Source organism: Mauremys mutica, chromosome 2 (assembly GCF_020497125.1).
Source record: "Mauremys mutica isolate MM-2020 ecotype Southern chromosome 2, ASM2049712v1, whole genome shotgun sequence".
NCBI classification, from domain to species: Eukaryota; Metazoa; Chordata; order Testudines; family Geoemydidae; genus Mauremys; species Mauremys mutica.
The window spans coordinates 250539914-250557656 of NC_059073.1; the positions used below are offsets into that span (position 1 = coordinate 250539914).

Here is a 17743-nt window from a genome sequence, read left to right on the forward strand (position 1 = left end):
TGATCACCATTATCAGCTATCCCACTGCAAAGCGCGGCTTCTGCCAGTGCCACTCCATGCCTGCCCAAGGCTTGCAGTTTGGGCGGGCAACGCCACCATGAAGCACAGCCCCTGCTGGTGCCATTCCATGACTGTCTGAAGCTTGAAGTTGGAGGGGTGCATGGTTCAAAGTTTTAAAACAAATAATTAAAGAGTATCAATATTAGCCTATTTCTCTCTGTGTAATTCAAGGCATGCAAATGTTTATGAAAGAATTTTAATTTCATTTTCTATTATCAGAGCCATGAGAGTATTTTATTACATCCTGCCTGCAAGGCAGATTTTCTCATCATTAATATCATAGCTACATCTATGGAAACTATCAGCAAGTCTGACTTTTAAAGCAGCATTTTTATTTTTATGCTTATATTATGGCTAATGTAACCCACATGCTTTATACTGCAACATTTCACTTTGTCTGATTTTCTTTGGGCCAAACAGTGGGGAGAATACAGATTTTAGTTCTATGTTGAGTAGCTGTTTCTGCAGCTGTTTGGGAAGGTTTCATTGTGAGCTAGGTTTCTTGCAGGTCCCACACATAGTCACCAGCTGAGAGCAGAGACAATCAGAGCTTGGGAGGGAAAGGTTATAAATACAGGAGTTAAAAACAGCCATGTGGACTCAGAGGCTGATCAATGCAAGACCAGGAGATGTGTCTGATGTGAGGGCTGGTTTGAAATATTTGTTCCAGTATGGATATAGCTAATTACTGGTCCACTGTGGTGTGTTTTTTGGACTTAGAAGAAGAGCTGGGAGAAGAGCATTTGTCACCTCTAGAGGCTACACAAACTATGGAACTTGTTTTAACTATTCCTTCGCGATTAGAGAGAGAACGGGGGCAGAGCTAAATGAGGCAAGAGTTTATACATTCTTACCTGACTTAGCTGGCCTTCTGGGGAGATAGTTGCCTTATAGAAATTCAGTGAATGGAAATTTTATATGCTATCCCAATACCTGTACCTTGTTACAGGCTACATATTTCTGTTTAACCCAAGGACTGGAATGCTGCTAGCTGTGAAGATCCCAGACTGTTTGCTGACAAGGTTCTGAAGTGTTTGAAAGGACTAAAATGCTACCATTCCTTGCAAACTCTGAAAAGTCTGAGAAAAGGAAAAAGGAGAAGAGAGAGAGAGAGAGAGAGAGAGAGAGAGAGAGAGAGAGAGAGAGAGAGAGAGAGAGAAGTGTAAACGTTATGTTGAAAACTTGCATTTAAATATGTAATAGCAACAAAGGCAAGGAAGTCTGTATGATGAACACCAGTAGATTTGCTGTCTAATAGCATTTATTTAAAAGTTGTTCAGAGTATTTCAAGTACTCTAAACTATTTACAATGTTTTATAATATTTATAATGCTTTCCATATACATTAAACGTTTACTCAGGTCTACATTACACTACAGAGTCAGGTCAATACAAGGCAGCTTACATCAACCTAACAATGTAAGCATCTATACTAAAATTCCGCTTCCGCTGCGTAAGTGCCCCATTACTCCAAATCAATAACTCCACCTCCACAAGAGGCAGAGTGTCAATGTAGTAAGGTCAATGTGGTGTCAGTGTAGACACTGTGTTGCTCTCACAAGCCATCCCACAATGCGCCACACTGACAGTACAAGCAGTGCAAGCAATCTTGGTGAGCACGCGCACTGCTGACATAAGGGGCATTGCGTGGACAAGCAAAAGGGATTTAATTACTGCAGCAGCTGTATGCTGACATAATTTAGGTCAACAATTTTGTAGTGTAGACATGCCCTAAAACTGTGGTAACTGCTCTTTGAAGTTGACTGGGAACAATTAGCACCTACTTTTCAGGTGTTTACATACAATAACCCTGGGGTTTTAACTCTGTGTACTGCTTTCTGAAAAAGTCTTGAAAAGTCTGTCCTGCACTTCAGCAAAGAGTTAAGCTCAGGTATGAGAAGGGGAATGCAATAGTTAAACATAGTATTGCCTCAGAAACTCATGACCCTGTTAGACAAATTAGAATGATCTCATAGGCCAGGTCTACATTGGGGGGCAGGGGTCGATGTAAGATACGCAACTTCAGCTATGGGAATAGCGTAGCTGAAGTCGACGTATCTTATTTCAACTTGCCTCCCGTCCTCATGACGCAGGATTGACGGCCGCGGCTCCCCTGTTGAATCCGCTTCCACCTCTCGCCCTGGTGGAGTTCCGGAGTCGATGGGAGTGCGTTCGGAGATTGATTTATCGTGTATAGACGAGACACGATATATTGATCCCCGACAGATCGATCGCTACCCACGGATCCGGAGGGTAGTGTGGACGTACCCCTAGATTCATGCATGTTATCAGGCCACTAATTCTGATTTAGAAGGACTACTGATGAAGTCCATTGATTGCTTAAAGACTGAAGAATCTGGCCCTTAGATCAGTATTGCTCTACCAGTTTATACTATTTCATTTTTCAATGTAGAGAAAAAACAAGTATACAGAAATTACATTTTTTAAGTTATCAAATTTTGCTAACTCAATGTTTTGTATTTCTAATAGTATTGAAAATTTAGACACCTAACTAGTTATATATTAAGACTTTTCTAACTAATGAAGTATCAGCATGGAAAAGCACTAGGTTGTGATGGAATACTGGCTGAATTGTTAAAAAGCATAAGGGATGAAGGCTTGAAAGCCCTTTTAGAAGTAATTTAGAATATGTTTGAGAAAGGAAAATTGCCAGATTTTACAACCTCACTGTGTATCCAAATCCCCCAAATGAATATCACAATGGATTGTAAAGATTCTACAGAACAAGCAAGCTAGTATCGTATGCTTTTTGGACGTTTTTGCAAGTTGTTCAAGACCAAATACAAAGAAATTTTGATAAGAAAATATGTGAACAATACAGCTTCAACTGTGGAAAGGGGGTAGTAAACGCCATTGTAAACCTGAAGCTCATATTAGAAAGATCAATTGAAACAGGGAAAACAGTAACTTGTGTTTCACTGTCTTCCAAGAAGAATTTGACAGAATCTGCTACTACGAACTGTTCAATATATAAAGATCTGCAGCACTGCAGGAGTACAAACTTTAAGTAATGGAACAATTATACTGGAATCAGACGGTGTTTATAACGGGAGATGATCTTTGAGATTTTCAAGAGAGGAGTGAGCCAAAGCTGTACGATGTCACTGACTTTATTCAACATTCACAGTGAGTGTTTGATTAAAATTAATTGAGAAAAAGAAGGTATTAAGATTAATAGAAAATGAGTGAACAACAGGGTGGATAAAAATCAATGGTTTAAAAAAAAATTATAAAATGCTTTTTGAGGGAAAAAAACCTATCTTAAGATAGTTTTAATTAAGATACATTAATAGCTCAAAGATATCTCATCATGGAATAGGGATTATAAATTCTAATTCTATAGTATGAGACAATATATTCATGTATGTTTAAGAAAAGTTTTGTAAATGAGTTCCAATAGATCATGGATTAGGGACCCAATCTTATGCGGTTCCAGGGGCTTCTATATAGATTATTTAGGTTAATTTTTTTATCTGCCCAATGGGACTCAGTGCTCAGTCTAGAAGATACCATCAGAGAGGCTTAGTTTTGCAGTTCTCAAACTGTGGATTTGTGTCTCCAGAGATAACATGCTTATTAACAGCAACAATGTTTTTAAATAAATAAATTAATATGTAAAGGTGAGAAATAGTAGACCTCAACCCTGTTTTCCCTCTGCAAATTTGTGTACACAGAGTCAATCCCTTACTTCTCTCTAAAAGTGCAAAAGTTTCAAAAAGTTCGATGAATAGAAAATTGTTCGGGGAGGAATAGATCTGGACAAGCATTGAAATCTGGAGATAAATGTGAGAAGGGAGGGATAGGCAGTAGAAATAAAAAGTGAAACTATTTGAGCAACATATTCCAGAAGACTTGAGGTCTTTCAGAGTGCAGCCTTCACTGATTTAAGATCCACCATACCATTCTCTCACTAGAAGGGAAAACCTATAATGGCAGCAGGCTGTAAGAGAGACCCAGTTTGGAAATATTTTAATGAAGTTCCTCTACCTGTGGGTAAGACAGGCATGCGTGCAAAATGCAAACAGTGCAGCAAAGAAATACAAGGCCTGGTTGCCTGAATGAAACAAGATCATGAGAAGTGTTCCTTCTCAGGAGGAAGCTGCGTTGAAGATGATGAAAGGAACATGTCTGAACATGCAGGATCTTCAGGTTGGTAAACTTTTTTATTTCATACTTCTTTCTTAAGGACTGCCAGTCTTCCTTCTGGATTATTCTTGAATTCTCATGTTTGAGCAAAAAATATAGTTGTTACTCTACGGTACTATCATTTTAGATGCAGTTGTGATAAAAAATAAATAGCTGAAAGAGACAGATGATCTTTTTACAATTTCACCTTTAAAGTAGTACTGAGTGTCAGTGAATGAAATGAGTAATACTAAATGAGCAGTACGGTAATAATAATTAAATAACTGCATTGACTTATTTTGTTTAGAAGAATCCATCCTCAACATACAGGATTCTGAAGACTATCCACCTTCAAGATCACCATCATTTTCTATAGTTTCAGTTATCTGCCAGTGATAGCATTTCAGTCACATCATGTATGTCACATAGCCACAGTATAGCACCTGTAGCAAAAAGAAAAAAAAAACCATCTCCATCATCCAGAAACCACAGAAAAGTTTGTGATAAGAACTAGCAGATTACAAGAGGTAATTGATGAAAAAATTGCCCAGTTTGTTTATGCAACAAACTCTCCTTTCTGTAAAAAACAAAAACAAACAAAACAAAAAACAAAAAACAGGAGTACTTGTGGCACCTTAGAGACTAACAAATGTATCTGAGCATAAGCTTTCGTGGGCTACAGCCCACTTCATTGGATGCATGTACTGGAAAATAACCCACACTTCATTAACATGGTTCAATCATTAAGATCAGGATACAGTCCACCCAAAAGAGCAGATGTCAAAGGCAAATTGCTGGATAAAGTGTATGAAAGAGAAATTGAGCAGGGTACAAAAGGTCTAGAGGGTAAAATTGTTAACCTGAGTCTTGATGGGTGGAGCAATATCCACAATGATCCTGTTGTATGTGCTTTTGTGACAACAGAAGAAGGGAATGTCTTCCTTACAGAAACAATTGATACATCAGGAAATGCACACACAGCAGAATACTTACAAGTAGCAGCAGTAAAAGCTATAACAAACTGTGAAAAAAATTTCACATGTCTAGTACGCAGCTTGGTTGCAGTCAATGCTTCAAATGTATCCAAGATGAGAAGAAATTATTTAGAAGAGAATCCCAAGCTAATAACATACGGTTGCAGTGCTCATTTGATGCACCTTCTAGTCAAAGACTTCAGTGTTCCAGAAATAAAGGCTAATGTTAAAATTGCAAAATACTTCCATAACAACCACTTTGCAGCAGCAGCTGCTCTGAAAAAAATGGCAGGAACCAAGCTAACTCTCCCACAAGACGTGCAATGGACTCAGTAGTGGACTGTTTTGAGCACTATATCAAGAACTGGCCTAATCGGATGACAATTTGTGAACAAAATCATGAAAAAATATATGGTACTGTCACAGCCAAAGTTCTCAACTTTGGGCTTAAGAGAAATCTTGGACACCCTGAAGCCTATTTCTGTAGCCTTGCACAAAATGCAGGGAAAATAGCTGTTTTATTGCTGATGCTGTTAAAATTTGGAAGGAATTGAGTGAGATCTTAAAAAGAGAAATATGCAATGATAGAGTTAAATTACAAGCATTAAAAAAATGAATGGGACAAGCACTATCTCCAGCTCGTTTTCTTGCAAATATTCTCAATACTTGGTACTAGGGTCAAACCTTAACTGCTGAAGAAGAGGAGCTGGCTATGATATGGACATCCAGCAATCATTCCTCCATAATGCCAACTATAATAAACTTCAGAGCTAAGGATGAACCATTCAAGAGACATATGTTTGCTCATGATGTTTTAAAGAAAGTCACACCAGTGAACTGGTGGAAGTCACTTAAGCACTTGGATTCAGAGACTGTTGAAGTAATAATCTCACTTTTAAGAGCAGTAGCTTCTTCTGCTAGTATAGAAAGAGTATTTTCTTCCTTTGGACTAATTCATTCCAAACTGAGAAATCGTTTGGGACCTGAAAAAGCAGGAAAGTTTTGGTTTTTTTTCCAGATTCTGAACCAACAGGAAAATGAAGGTGAAGACAACGAAGTTAGCTGCAGAAGTCAATATTTTAAGTTTCTCATGTTGACTTGGCCGACATAGATGATATAATTTTTGTTTTTAAAAAATATATATTTAATTTAACTATTTTAGTTAAAAACAACTTTAACAAAAACAAACTTGATTTTAAAAAACTTAAATGTTTAACTAAATTCATATGCTTGTTTTGTTAAAAATTATATGTTTCCTGGTGAAGAAAAAAAATCTAGAATACATAACGTTGTTGTTTAGTTAAATAAAATAATTTAAATGTCTGTCTGGTGATTTTCTTGTAGTAATACAGCATGGCAAGAAAATCCTCCAAATATTAATGATTAACTTGTTGAATTGGAGATAGTTCACCTCGCAATGACTTCGTAAATATCTGCTTCAATTACCTTTGGTAAATGAAATAATTTAAAAAATCATTCGTTTTCTGATACAGCTGTAAAACTAATTTGAAAAGTTTTCAAAATAAATCACTTTAAAAATGTATAGTGTGTACCTTCTAAAAATGAAACCTACATCTATCTCTGAGGTGTAAAAAAAGTGTGTGTAAAGGTTATAACAACCAACAAGAATGCACTTTTATGCAGAAATCTATGATTAAATCGAGTCTTCCTGACTAGTGATTTAAATCATGATTTAAATCAATTCCACCCTCCTCCCAAGCGTCCAACTCAGGTGGACACACTGAAGGGAGCTCACAGTGTGAATCAGGGATACTGACAGCTCAGAGGTTCAGTCCCAGGAGGCAATGAAGCAAAGTAGCTTACCCTAGTGAAAGTGTGTAACCTTAAAGAGGCGGGGTCCTTGCAGGGACTGTTCCAGAGCTGTTCAAGAGCACTGGATTCTATATAGTGAATCCCTGTGATTCACTATATAGAATCACTTTGTCAGTGATACGTTATGCTTTACTGTCACTAATGTCAAACAAGCATTAATCCAGTTTTTGTTATCAACAGCAGTATATTCTGACCATTATGTCCGAGTTCTTTTTCTATGGCCACTAATTTCCAACCATCAACTGATGGAGATGATCATCAGAAATTTTCTTTAATAAGTACAGTGAAAGTGGCGTTTTGGTCCAAGTAAAACATCTAATTACAAAGAACATCAGGATCCAAGGATTATACTGATGAATCACCGTTATCCAAGGAACTGTATACTCAAATGTAGCATCTGCTAAAACTAATGCCCAATATGTTGTTTACCTCTTAAACCTATGAAATGATGTAAAAATCTCTATTTTACAGACGCCTACTGAAATTAGTTCTTTTTGATCTCATAAAATTATAAACACAATAAGATTTTAAACTAGGGCAATATAAATGTCTTTTCAAGTTCACAGATTCTATTTATTTGTGTTCTCTTCACCAAAAACAGCCACTTATTTAGTAATAAAAAGAGATCTGAGCCTTGAGTTCAAAGGTGGATGGATATGAACTAGGTATTGACAGACCGAGTTTCTAAGAGTAAGTCAACTAATATAGCAAAAGGGACAGACGTCATCTGCTGAAGAGAAAGCTGGGAGGATAGTCGCATGGAAATTTTCAGCTGGACATATTTCCACACTAAAACAAAAAGTTAAAATCTCCATAATTCAAAAAAATGATACAAAAATATATGATTGAAGATTTCAGTTTTTGCATGTGCAACATCAAATAAGTAACATAAATCAAGAAATTTTCAATATAACAAGAAAAAATCCACCAGTGTTTCAAAGTTACCTAACGAAGATAACAGATTCATATGTCAGAGTTGTTTTGGCCATGTACTGAGTGGTTTTACCTGCCAGTTGTCACTAACCATGCCAGCTACCAAGAGCTCCTCTTGAAACTTTTCTTTTTTTCTCTCAGTTCTGCTCAGGAAGTACATAACAAAAATTTTGAGAGGAAGGATGGTCTAGGAAGGAATGGTCATCTTGTGGTTAAGCAGTGAATGGCATGGTATTTTCCAGCAGTGGTTTTTACAGAGTCAAATACTGGTTTTTTCTGCCCCAGAAAAAAAATTTTTAAAATAAAAAAGGACTTAACTGGGACTACACAGCACAATACACTTCATTTTAGTTACATATTCAAATTGGGGTTGCATAAAGCAGTAGATTCAGAGATTTAGAGTTGAATGAATAAAAAGTAAAACGTAGTGGTGTAATACTAATGTATGTAATTATAGTACTGAACATCAGAATGTCTGTATGTATTTTGGTTTGGTATTTTCTTAAGTAAGTTACATGTCATGACTCATTTCAGTTTTCAATATTATATAAATGAAAGTCAAAAATATTTGACTATGTGAACATGATAAGAATGCAGAGTTGTAGGCCTGAAGCATGAAGCAATCAGAAGTATGCAGTTTCAGACTGCCAATCCATGTCCATTTGGCCATGTAGCATTCTGTAGCAGAAGACCAACTTTGATGCAGTGAATAGACCAAACCTGTTCCTCAGTTTTGAATGGATAATCTTTTCAAACTTTGGATACATTCTATACTTGCTGAACCTGCTGGACACTGATTCAATTATTTTTCCCAGATTCCTGGTTTAAATCGGGTTTAAGCCAATATATATCAGTGCCGTGTCCTAAACTAGTTTTTCCATGGGAAATCGCCAACCCTGGAAATGGGACAAGATGTCTGAAGAGGGGAGACATTTTGTCTTTCCTCCTCTAAAACTTCAGGATACAATACTCAGGTCACCATTTACATGGTAACAACACAGGTGACCTGAACCACTTTACACATTACAGAACACTTGTCTCAACCAAATCCCAAAAATTTAAAAGGAAAATAAATATTTCCTGTTCCCAAATCACTGGAAAATATATTGAACTCATCATGACTACGCCCTCATGAGAAAAGATGCATTAACAGCATGTCTCAAAAATTATTCCAAATTCAGCCAGGAAACTCACAAGATTTGTTCTATCCTAGATATAGTTCTCTGCATAACACCTTAGCCATCACTGCTCATGCTCCAACAAGTTCCTGATCCTCATCAGTCTGAGACACACACCATGGTTTGAACATCAGTCTGCACAGACTCTTCCCAACCCACCACTCATATAAGCCCCAGAAGAGGTAGTCACCAAGACAGCGGAAAAAGGAATCAAGAGTGAGAGAGTGTGTGTGTGTGAGAGAGAGAAATTGGCCAAGATGGTCTTACCCTTTCTGTGCAATACTGCTCGTGATGTTAAAACATTTTTGGTCACATCTTTCTTATGCAACACACTGGCAATCTCACTGAAATTCCCTTTTATGGTATTAATTTGCTTGGAGATGCCCTAGTAAAATGTCTGAAAGATTTATCAGAACTCAAGAAAATGCTGCAATATACATTCTTCAGGAAGTCACGGAGGAATTACGTTCTTATTTGATACAACAGGAATTTTCAGGCTAGGCAAATTCACCTGAACCATCATCTTTTTAATTCAACTGGAAGCAGCACATACTTCTCTAGTAAATACTAACTAGTTGACCAACACCCTCTTGTGGAGGCTTCTCAGACAGACAGTAAACACATTTGCCAGCCCAAGACTTTGTTCTTGCAGTGAAAAGCCTAACAATGTTTTCACCTCCAGGTGGGTTGGTATTGTCACTGAAAGATGGACACTAGAGAAAAAAAATTTAAAAGCACCTTTCGTTGAACTTCCCCCATCCTTCCTCTTATCCATATGGAAACTTTTCCTATAGATTGTCATCCCTGCTGTTCATTCAAAGAGAGAAAAGTTATTTCTCCTCCAGATTCTTCACAGCTACTAAATGAGGTGCCCGGTATTGTAGATCTCTGTTCTAAATCTGTCTCTAAGAAAAACTCATTTCCACATGGAAACCTTTGCGTTTCTGATCAAGAAAGTAGTCCCACAGGACTTTCTCAGATCTGCTGATATCCCTCAATATCCCCAACATCTCCGCCACCAAAGCTTCCTCCACTTCAGTCCAGGACCAAAGCTAACAGTTGACAGTAATACAATTTGGTCATTCTTCTTCACCTTGTATATTCACAAGATATTTATCAGAGTAGTATTGAGCTTGAGAAAAGAGGCGTAAAGTTCTGTCATTACTTGGAAAGCTTCCTGGTAAAACTGCCAACATCCAAAGTCACAGCACATCATACACAGCAAATTGCCACATCCCCTGACATACAGAAATGAAGTCTCTAAATGAGAGCCATCCACAATCAAGGCAAAGCTGAGTGACTCAGCAAAAGATTGGAAAAAATATTGTCAGAAAATCATTGAGTAGATGGCATCCAAATGCTTTCTTCACTAACTGGATCTAGTCACGGTAAAAAAAAAAAAAAAAAAAAAAAGGGTCCCATTTTCTCCTCATAGCACTGAAATCCACAAGAATGGAACAAGAATCTGCTCAAATTTCCCTGGACAGGTTTTAAGGCACACGTCTTCTCTTTAGTCCCTTTAGCCTAATAACAAAAAAATTGCCCCCCCTCCCAATAAATAAATCTATTCCCATATGCTAATTTACATATTTTTGTGTTTATTTACTGGAAAGAGCAAAAGAGACTCAGGGTGTTCACACTGCTTTTTGGACCACTGAAAGTTTCATAATAAAATGCTGGTAACTTAAGGGGAGGAGAGGGATGGGTTTGGACAAACTTGCTTACTCTAATGTCAAAACCCAAGTTATGGCCGACTAGACACTCTACTAAAATAAATGGGGCAGCTTACATTTGTGGGTAGGAAATCAATGCAATTGGCTTCAGATCAAACAAAACAACAATGTATTGATTGCCAAACTGAACTAAGCATCCTGGAGGTAATTTCTACATTTTATTTATTGATTTTAGCATTTAAAGAAAGGAATACATCGACTCAGAGCTTTGCTTGCCGGAAAGGAATAGAAAAATAGAAGCAATTCAAACATCTTAAACACATTCTCGTTGAGTCAGCTGAACACAAAAATAAGATCAAGTATTTCAACAAAATTTTAAAATGATCTAAACAAATACAAGTCCCACTTACTTTGTCCTCCACTTGGAAGAGGAGAAAAAGAAGAGACATGAAGAGATAAGGATGCAGAAATAAAAGTTGGCTACTGCAAGAGGTTCTTTCGGAGTATGTCAATTATTTTAGTTTTTTCAAGTAGTATTAATAATTGAAACAATTGAAACCCGGCCATATTGCATAACTAGTGTGAAGTGGACTTAGAGTGGCTGGAGATGACAGAGGAATTCTCCACTGATCTAAGTCTGGTGAGGGCAGCTCCACCTCCTATGCCAGCAGTTCCTACCACTCTTGGCATAACAGGATGTGCGACACTGGCAGACCCGGTGTCAGCTTATGCCAAAGGTGTCAGCTGAGAACTGTCAGACTCTCAGCTGGAAACCAAGCCAATTAGCTTGTATAAGTACAGATCCAAGTGATTGTTAAATGTACAAGAATGTATGTGGTGTTTAAACTTCATGAAAACTAATGGGATGTTACATGCATTGTTTCTACTTATCTGTATCCTGCTATAATGTAATAGCAAACATTTATATTGTAACAAAAATAACCCATCAAACAAGAAAGAAGCCTTAGGTAATGCAAATGAAGAACTTTAACAAGAAAAGACTAATTCCTGCATATTTGGAAGCACATGGCCATTCTGCCGGATGATCGGAGACCAAAGCCTCTAAATGTGCTCCTCTCTCTCTGCCAATCAAAGAAAGAGCCCACGTGGGTACTAACCCTGTCGGTTTGTTTTTTTGAGACAAAAAAAGTTGTAAATATGGATTCAGGAAAAGATCCTTCATCTCTGGACTGTTTGGATTCTAACAGGACAGAATAAAAAGTGAGAAGATTCCAGGCAGCCTCGAGAGACTTTTGGGAAACTGGCAGATTACCACATCACTGCCACCATTTGGAATTATGGACCTTGATTTACCTGTATATATATTTTACCTGCTTTAACATCTCAATAACTCATTTCTTTTCTTAACTAATAAACCTTTAGTTAGTTTACTATAGAATTGGCTACCAGCATTGTCTTTGGTGTGAGATCTAGGATGCAACCTGATCTGGGTGAGAGACTGGTCTCTTGGGACTGGGAGTAACCTGGAATGTGAGAGATTTTTGGTGTGACCGTTTATCACAGTCCAGCTTGCCTGTCTAAAGGGACTGTCCCTGACTGTATTATAAGACTACTGTAGTACTTTGGGAGCTCACATTTAGTACTGGGTTTGTGAAATCTAATTATAGAACATACCACCAGTTTGGGGTGTCTACCCTGAAGTAGGCACTCTTGGTCACAAGCCACTCCAGGCAGCATGACAGGTACATCAGGGCATTCTGGGGACAGTGTGTGTGCCGGACAGGAAGGAGATGTAGTGGAGTAAAGCGGCACTATGTATGGTCTTCCTCTAGTATAAACTCCCTGAGGATGCCAGCAGCCTAAAATTAGGGCTGCCCTGTGCAGTCCTAACTTGTGTCTGGCCTTGGTGGCTCTGAATCAAGGAGCTGCAACTGACTTCCTGCAGATTCATCTCCCCTCAACATTCAAGTGCAGCTCAGCCAGAGTGGAGAATCCGCGCCAAGATCTTTAAGTACCTTATATGTATACTACTCAAAAGTATCAAATTACTGCTTAAAAAAGGAACTCCATACCACTAATTGAAAGTTGCAGTTTACCAAGACTGCATATGCTCTTACATGGCAATATATATAATAATAAAATTAATTAATTTAATCCAGTCAAAAGGTATTCCCAAACCATTTTAACTACATAACCAGATTCAAGTTTCAGTTTAGCGTATACCTATCAGTTAAGCTATAAATGTACAAGTTTCATTCAACTATATATAACCAATAACCAGTTTCAAATTTCATCTGGTTCAGAAGCACGTGGCTTCAGAACTGCATTAAATTCCACTCACATCCAATGGGAGTTGTAGGTGTTCAACATCTCTGAAAATGAGGCCACTTTTATTTGAGTGCTAATGTTAGGACATGCAAATCTGAGATTTTAGACTAAGAGGCTTCTTTGAAAATCTGGCCCTGGATATTATGGACCAAATAGGTGTCATTTATTGTCTAAATTTCATTACTTGCAATTAATAATTGAATTAACTGCAAGCTAGTTTCCTGAATCCTCTTGATACCGAAGCATTAGATACCATTTTATTGAAAGAATTTCTTAACCTATAACCACTACTTTTGTCATTCACTCACTTGTTTCAGACACTGTCCTCCTTCACATCTGTGGATATATATTCAGGGAGACTTCTTCCCCTAAAATGTAATTACAGTAGAACCTCAGAGTTATGAACACCAGTGTTACGAACTGACCGGTCAACCACATAGAAAGGAAGGAAGGAAAAGCAAATACAGTACAGTATTGAGTTAAATGTAAACTACTAAAAAAATAAAGGAAAAGTTTAAAAAAAATTGGCAAGATAAAGAAACTGCTTGTTTTATTTGAATTAAGATGGTTAAAAGCAACATTTTTCTTTATAGTAAAGTTTCAAAGCTGTATTAAATCAATGTTCAATTGTACACTTTTGAAAGAGCAACCATAACATTTCGTTCAGAGTTACGAACAATGTCCATTCCCAAGGTATTCGTAACTCTGAGGTTCTATTGTATGTCAGAATCCTCTTCAGTATTTATCAAGCTAAGTAGCCTCAGGTTACAAACACTGACTTGACTTTTCCCAAGAATTGAATCTCTTTAATGTAGGATCTTTCATTCCTTGGTAAAAATCTTTGGGGTCTTTTTCTGCTACCTAGTTTACCAATGTGCTTTTCTAGGGTTACCATTACCTGCACCATCTTACTTTCCATGTACTCCAATCTGACTTCCTGACCACTGAACCCACAGAAGGAGCTAGTCAAATCTGGATTTAAATTTGATGAAATATTTGTTTACCTACTTAATGGTGCAACTATTGAACTCCTGTAAGTTTGAGGATAACAGTGTGTACTTCACACCAATAAAACACAGATAGAGACAATAGAATTTAGTTAATACTTATGTTGTTAAAAAGCAGATATACAAAGGATTCAGGGTGCTGGTCTGCACTTAGTGGGGTTATTAATTGCAAGTGATGCAATTAAACATGTAATAAGTGAATTTATGAGAGCTGTTTTGTCCCAAATATATTGTGTTCTAAGTCCTGTGTATGAAACTCTGTCCAAAGAGCATTAAACTTGATCAAGATACAGTACAACACTGGAGCAGATTCAGATACAGAGAGTCTGTAGAATGAATCAAGCTGATGCAGGGAAAGTGTTCCCATACTACTATTTTTTTGTCCTTTGACATATTGCTATTTCATCAGGGAAACAGCTCAAAGCAAAAACAAAAAACTCCATGAAAAAAGAACAAACTTCTACAACTGACAGTTTGGAGAAAATGTGTCCAATGCCATCATGGAGTCAATCCCACTTCCATCTCTCATTTTAACTGACAGTTTGTGAGAATTTTCCAGTTAGTGAGTAAAGGATTATGCTGAACTGTTCTCTTGCTAGACATCTGAAAATAAAAGCACCTCAAATCATTACTCAGCTAGAAGCTTCTTCAGAAGTCCTATAATTATATTATAAAGCAGTTTACAAATAGGTATTGGCTTCACTTTTAAACTAAAACAAAAATATAGATGTCTTAGTTCAACTCTTCCTCACCATTTCAATGTTAAATGTTAAAAATGCAACAATGCTTGCCCAAGACAGTTTTATATGTAGTTCTAGGTGTGGAACTTTAAATCAGTTAAGCATTCTAGCTGGCTGAGTATCCTTTACAGTATTATAGTCGAGAGCTAGATTTATTTTATTTTATATTTTTAGCTTTTTAAAGCCACTTGGTGCCACTTATACAGTGCAAAGTGTCCTTTGGAGAATCCAGATCCTTGTCATGTTTGAAATTTTAATATTGTTTGAGAAACTTAGATAACTGACTGTTATTTATTTTAAAAAATAGAGCACAGTCTGTAAATATTGCTAAGCCAACCTTTCACTATGGAGTATTTCAATACCATATAATTCCTAATGTGACCCACTGGTTCAATAGTAATATTTCTGGAGCATACTATTTTTGCTAATCCATTTCACATCCATACCAACCTCTCCCTTAGACGTCTTTATAAGTTCCATGATTTTTCTCATTTTACAGACACTGAGCCTTGTCTCTGAATTTGATTGATCAAGATTAACATGTTCTACACATTGAAATACTTAATGCTGTTTTGCTGTGTTTGACTGGAGAAGGGAGCCTAATCCTTTTATTCTGGTAGCTGAATATAGTGTTCTCTAGATGGTTAACATAGTGGTTTCTTAAGTGTTCAGAAATAATTTTCCATTATTCAGCAGATGTGTATTAATAGTTATACAATAACTACTTCTCTCACAGGACTAAAGCTTGAATGCAGGTGAGTGAAAAGATGACATATCTGATACAAGTCTGTCGCAACTTACGCGCATTTAACATGCGCGATTTCAGCTTTACGCTGAAGGGCCGGAGTCCGGGGGGGCGTGGCCTCAAGTGGAAGAGGCGTGATCTCAAGATTTAAAGGTCCTGGGGCACCAGCTGTGGCTGGGAGTCCCAGGGGCTTTAAATCACCCAGGGGGCTCCCAGTTGCAGAGGTGGCTGGTAGCCCCTGGGGCGAACTAAAGGGCCCGAGGCTCCAGCCACCGTGGAGCTCCAGGCCCTTTAAATGCCAGCCCCAGCCCAGCTGCCAAAACTGCGGGCGGGATTTAAAGGGCTCCTCCGGGCTCCCCACCGCGGCAGGAACCCCAGAGGAGCCCTTTAAATCCCGCCCGCAGCTCCAGCGGCGGGGCCGGGGCCAGCATTTAAAGGGCTCCACCAGGCTCCCCGCCGTGGCAGGAAGCCCGGCGGAGCCCTTTAAATCTCGCCCGCAGTTTCGGCTGCCAAAGCTGCGGGCCAGCATTTAAAGGGCTCCCCTGGGCTCCCTGCAGCGGCGAGAAGCCGGGCGGAGCCCTTTAAATCCCGCCAGCAGCTCCGGTGGCGGGGCCAGAGCCAGCATTTAAAGGGCTCCACCGGGCTCCCCGCGGCAAGCCCGGTGGAGCCCTTTAACTACCGCCCGCAGCTCCAGCTGCCGGGCCGGGGCAGCATTTAAAGGGCTCCTCTGGGCTACCCATGGTGGCAGGAGCCCAGAGAAGCCCTTTAAATGCTGCCCTGGCCCTGCCGCCAGAGCTGCGGGTGGGATTTAAAGGGCTTGGTGATATAATTTTCAGTATACGCGGTTTTCGCTTTACGTGATAATCGCAGAACGGAACCCCCACATATGATAAGACTTGCCTGTACTACAGAGCATTGGGGTCTCTGAGAAATTTTAATAGACATGATACATAGATGAAATGCCAATATGCTGAAACAGAGGCAGAAGTTAGCATGATTATACATGTCTATTTCTAAAAAAACAATTAATCAAAGCAAAAATATACCACATGACGAACGTAGTATGGACCTCCAGTAATTGAAAAGATCTTCAAATACAAATTACCTAAAAAGCATTTATTTTTGGTGATTATTTCCCAGCAGTAAATGAAAAAACATTTCGATGTTCAGAGAATTCTCTCATCTCCACAATTTCCAGTACCTACCCTTCTTATAAAAATGGACTTGAGGGGAAACTACTTTTTCTCTTTTTACAATTTATTTGATAGGCAGGCATACACTAAGGGTACATCCAGACTACCCGCCGGATCAGCGGGTAGCGATCGATCTATCGGGGATCAATATATCGCGTCTCGTCTAGACACTATATATCGATCCCCGAACGCGCTCCCGTAGACTCCGGAACTCCACCAGGACGAGTGGCAGTAGCAGAGTTGACGGGGGAGCCGCAGCTGTCGATCCCGCACCGTGAGGACGGGAGCTAAGTCGAAATAAGATACGCAACTTCAGCTATGGGAATAGCCTAGCTGAAGTTGACGTATCATACATCGACACCCATCCCCCGCACCCCAGTGTAGACCAGGACTAAAGTCCAATTCCTTCTAAACCAGACTAATTTTTAGATAGAAAAGGCTACATTTCTTTATAGTGCTCCCCTCAAAGATAATTTTCAGCCTTAGAGCGTTGCATAGAAATTGGCAAAGTCCGCTCTCCAAGTACATTCAACCAACATACTCTTACCAAGATTAAAAACTCATATATATTAAGGGCCAGATTTTACGCAGTGGAACTCCATTTCTGTGGGAGAAATTTTGCACCAGAAAACAACTGCACCTAAAGGCTTAAATATTTGTAGCAAGATATATCATTGACAATGTGTGTTCAGAAATCATGTGTTCCAATTACAGGTATTACATCCAGAATTCACTGTGTGCACAAAAGGCCAGGCAGACAATTGTACATGCAAAGTAAGAAGTCTGGCTGAATATATGGACGCTAAAAAGCATCTCAAACCAGCCTTTCAATTTGACTCTCAGAAGCTCATTTTACAGTCCTTGGGTAGTGCACAAACAGAAAAGGTCTTTTGTGACATCTACAGAGGTATTCTAGGTTTCTTCATTTGTAGTTGATTTTCTGAATATTCTAGAAGAATTAAGGAAACTCACC

General features: G+C 38.6%; 1 protein-coding gene across 5 annotated transcripts in view; it reads right to left on the reverse strand.

Annotated features, from left to right (window-relative positions):
* The window catches only part of ANKIB1 (ankyrin repeat and IBR domain containing 1), a 168335-nt gene that overhangs the window by 101949 nt on the left and 48643 nt on the right, over window positions 1–17743 (reverse strand). The window contains exon 2 of one of the 5 annotated variants that reach the window (XM_045003434.1): window positions 13394–13453. The exons of the other annotated variants lie outside the window; for them this stretch is intronic. The gene's annotated coding sequence lies outside the window, so the exon portion shown is untranslated. The remainder of the gene's footprint in view (window positions 1–13393; window positions 13454–17743) is intronic. 5 annotated transcript variants of the gene reach the window in all.